This window comes from Engraulis encrasicolus, chromosome 11 (assembly GCF_034702125.1).
Source record: "Engraulis encrasicolus isolate BLACKSEA-1 chromosome 11, IST_EnEncr_1.0, whole genome shotgun sequence".
In the NCBI taxonomy this organism is placed as follows: Eukaryota; Metazoa; Chordata; class Actinopteri; order Clupeiformes; family Engraulidae; genus Engraulis; species Engraulis encrasicolus.
The window spans coordinates 52,201,163-52,206,162 of NC_085867.1; positions in this window are offsets into that span (position 1 = coordinate 52,201,163).

Here is a 5,000-nt window from a genome sequence, read left to right on the forward strand (position 1 = left end):
TTGTCTTAGTACAATCCAGCATACAATAGGCCTACAACAGCAACACAATGCAAAATAATTATGTGGACTCATACCGTACAATAGAAAGAATATACAGTACAATACAGACACGTGCAATATGAACAATCGCATATACAGTAGGTACATAATGTACCAAGGACAAAATGTACAAGAAACAACATACAAGACAAGTACACAAAGGGGGGTGGGGGTGTGAACAGATAATAGGGTGTGAAATTACAGAGGAACTGTGGAGGAGTGAACATAGAGACTGTATGAGGAGAGAGAGATGTGCCTTAAGTAAGTTCCCTGGATATGGGGCACCGCAGACAACAATACTCCTGCAATGAGAGAGGGGAGTATACGCAAGGGCATAACAGTACAGTAAACACAAAATATTGCAGAGGAGATTGCAAGGGTATGTGCAATGTACTGTGCTGATTGTAACGGTTAAGTGTGTACTGTGAACCAAGGGATGGTTAAATAGTGTGTTGGAGCAGATTGAGTGGTGGACAAACAGCTAACTGGGGGATGACGATGGACCAACTTATCGGCCTCTAAGCACCGTGATTTTATGTCTGGTTCTTTTGAAGTGCAGGGAAGAAGGTCAAAGAGAGTGTGTGGAGGATGCATGCATGCGGGTCCTTAACTCTAATACCTTGACCCGAATAAAGGAATCTCTCTATCTATTGGAGGTTATCGAAACACGGATGATTACATCAGCTCTCTATCTTTTTTTTACAATAGATATACAGGTACACATTCAAATTAATTGCTAGTATATTTTATTCACAATGAACTCCAAGAGCGGAGCATAAGTAATACAGAAGCAATACTAGTCGTAAACAGAACACTAGTTGCTGAATGTAAACCCTGTGGAAATGAATCTGTACTGTTCTGGTTAACCCTCCTGTTATCCTTAGATTTAGGTCACATCCGTGATCCTTGGGGTCATTTTGACCCCAGCCACTTTAATGTCCACAAAATGAGTTGAAGCAAAAACTTTTGCACCGGTTTATGCCTTAGATATTTGAAGGGTTTATTTGCAAAACGGTATATGTATTTTGTAGAATGTTGGGAAATTTATTTTTTTGTTTTGGGCATTCCATTGCATTGGACTGCAAGATGCATTTTATATAGGTTTAAAAATTATGTTCTCAAAATATTTGAATGGCAAGAATTCACCCATAGGTGATATAATAGGACCTCTGAACAGTTATTTTCAAAAATAAAATGCAAAAGTCAAAAAAATGGAGATACATCGTTTTGCAAATAAACCCGTCATTTACTGTTGCTCTGTTGGGGACAGATAAGGACAGATACGTCCTATCACCCCCACACACAGCCCACACACCAACAAAACGAATCCATGACTAGGCGAAAATGTGCAACAACTGCCCAAAAGTTGCCTTGAATTAGTTTTGGCCCTCGTCCACATCATACATATTGTTAGTTATTAGAGCCCTAAATAAAGCAAAATGTTCTGTTCTAAATAACTTATGTTCATGTATTTGACATAATCTAGACAGATTGGAACATGTCACTGGTTCTTGAGAAAGTGGCTAAAACAGGTTGTAATCTTGAAAGAAAAAAACGAAGTGAATTACAAAATAATATGGTATATCCTCATAGACAAAGGTCTTGGCTTTTCAGAAATGCACAAGGCCAATCTCCCCATTTTGATTTTTTTTTCAGAAATCAGGTTTTCCTCCGATCATACCTTGTTTTTTGTCAACACCGTCAGACACAATTAAAAGCAATAAACATTGTATTGATTTGGTTGCATATGTATCTAGAGTTCTTAAGTGATTGTGTGTGTTTTTTGGTTCACACATACGCCTTTAAATGTTGAAAATTCATTTTCATTCTATTTTAATACTGCTTCATGTGTTCTAATTTAAAAATATGTGCTGTCAGACAATGCTTACTTAATGCCTAAATAGATCAAACATTTTTTTGTAATTTCACAAATATTCGTGTAGGCTTAAAGTTGCTATTACTTTGATAATTCAACAACTCCAAAGGAAAATTTTGTAAGCACATTCATTTAAAATGTCCAAAACTCCTTCTTACGGTGGTGATTTAAGAACTGACGGTGGTGACAGTAATCTGAAGGTGGTGAAAGTGACCTAATTATTACCTACATTTAGCAAAATAAATACCCCTCTCAAGTCAATGACATCTAGTATAAACACTTTATTTTTGTGTGTGCACAGTATGTTTGTGCATGTGTTTTTTCTTCATTTATTAGATACTCTAGGAAGTAGACCTAGATTATTGAAAATGTGGCATGAACAGATTTTAAGTTGTTCAAATTCAAAATATAGAGGTGTATTATCATAGATGAAGGTCTTGGCTGTGCAGTGAATGTATTGGCCAAGCTCCCCATGTTTTACATTTTTCATAAAATGGGCTCGCTCTTGGTTTTGTCACCAGCGTCAGACAGAATTAGAAATTAAAAAATATGTTTACTGTATTTAAGTGAATTACTTTTGCAATTCAACATAATTGTAGATACTTATTGGAAGCATATTCTTAAAACTTGTTAAAAACATGTAAAACACATGCTTTTTTGTGAACTACATAAGATTGTGACAAAAAACCCTCCAAATGCACCTCAGTGGAGGCTGGAGTGTAAGTTTGGGTCACAATTATTACTAACATGTCTGGTAATGTTTCATTAACCAGCACAATTTAGTAAAATATGGAACAAGATGATGAGCGGAACAAAATCTGACGGTGGTGACATCTGACGGTGTGAGACAAAAAAACACTCTTTTACATATTATGCATTTTTTGCTCACATTAGCCACTTCCTTTTCGCTCTGTTTCTTAGGGGCTTCATGCCGCTTCTGAAAAAGTATATATAATTAACATTAATGTAACATAATAGTATTAAAACCCCCGACGGTGTTGACAGTTTATGGTTGGGACAGTACCAGTGTCCAAACAAATTAAGAAATTGAGGAGAAATTAGTAAACTTACAGGAGCTTCAGTGATGGTGAAGTATTCAAGGTTTGAAAAGGGGTCCTAAGTAATGACAATGACCTTGTGCATACCTGATTTTATTGTCTTTTTAAAAAAATCTGACGGTGGTGACTAATATGCTGGACAGACTTTGAGCAATCAGAAAACAGTAGTAAATATTGCTTTACACACACTCGGTGCATATCTGCAGAGCCACTTCAATATGGACTTTCACATAATGGTGATATTATTCAATAATATCAGTGATTTTTACATTTTAAGTCAATTGAAATGATGATGTCTTTCCTTGGGACAGCTGTTTTTACAGGGTGTGGGCAGGTTTATAGCCATGAAAAGTAATACAATTACACTTAAATATTTCAAACGACTGTACATTTGTGTAACAGACCCCTGGGTCTTTACCTGGATTCATTTTGTTCATGAAAATATAATTTATTTTCATCAGAATTGGCAGTTTATTGCAGAGACATGTTTTAGCCGCTTTCTGAAGAATCAGTGATGTATTAGCAAAATATGGATGTTCCATTTATGTTTAACACACTTAAAATAATTTGGGGTCCAATTGACCCCAAAGGAACACAGATGTAACCAAAATGTGTACAGCACTTAGGGAAAACATTTTTGTGGAAATTGAACTTTTTTCACATTGACCCCATATATTTAGGAAAAGTCATCAAAGATGAAGCAAAAGAATTATGTACTTAATGTATTTTTCAGACTTTAAACATTGAATGGGGTCAAATAGACCCCAAGGATAACAGGAGGGTTAACATGGCTGTTGGTCTAACACGTCAGCTGATCTCCCTCAGCTGGTCTCCCTGGTTAAAGTGCTGAGCTGAAACTTCTTCTGTCATGCTGGGCGGGTATCGCCACGGGTACGGCGGCCAAGGCATGATAAGAAGCAATGGGGGAAGACAGAAGATGGCTGTTATTATCAGACCAGCGAGAGGGAGAGAAAGAGGGAGAAAGAGAGAGAAAGAGGGAAAGAGGGGGAGAAAGAGGGCTTAGCATGGATCAACTACAGCCCTCTCCCTCAGCTCTGATACTGCCTGCCTAGTGCCACCACACGCTGCCTTGCTGCCGTAATCAGAAAACAGGGTAGCCTTATCAGGTGAAGAGGGATAGAGTTGGGGGTATGGGAGAGAGAGAGAGAGAGAGAGAGAGAGAGAGAGAGAGAGAGAGAGAGAGAGAGAGAGAGAGAGAGAGAATGCAGGGAGTGGGAGGAGAGGCAGGAGGGTCCTAAGGCTATCAGAGTACCTGTGGTCGACAGTGAGACAGAGCACCAGGTGTGTGTAGATCGGAGGTGTGGAAAGGAGAGAAGAGAATCACATGAGAGAGAAAGAGTGTGTGTGTGTGTGAGTTAGAGATGCCCAAGAGGAAGGTGATGTGTTAGAGCGCCACTGAAGACCAAGGGGAATGAAGAGATATGAAGGACTGCTGTGGGGAAGATGCAAGGCAGATAGATACAGAGAGAGAGAGAGAGAGAGAGAGAGAGAGAGAGAGAGAGAGAGAGAGAGAGAGAGAGAGAGAGAGAGAGAGAGAGAGAGAGAGAGAGAGAGAGAGAGAGAGAGAGAGACAGAGACAGAGACAGAGACAGAGACAGAGAGAGAGAGAGAGAGCCAGAGCACAAGTATTAGAATCTATACTGTTATGCACATAGCTGGGCACATTTTCCGTATCATCTGAAAAACTCTACACAGGGAAAACCTGATGCAAGCATACAAGTCTCTTACTGTGCTGTGCAACCAAGCAGTTTTCTACACTTGAGCAAATACCAACACCACAATATAGCTTTCTAAATTAATTTCGAAACCTGAATATTACACTACACTACAATGTGTTGCAAAAAATATTCCGTTCAAATTAATTTAGACAGTAATTTATTCCACAAAAACACAATTCAATTTTGATTCAAGAATTTAAGCACTTTAAGTTTGATGAAACACGCTTTAACTCACACAGACGCACGCACGCATGCACGCACACACACACACACACACACACACACACA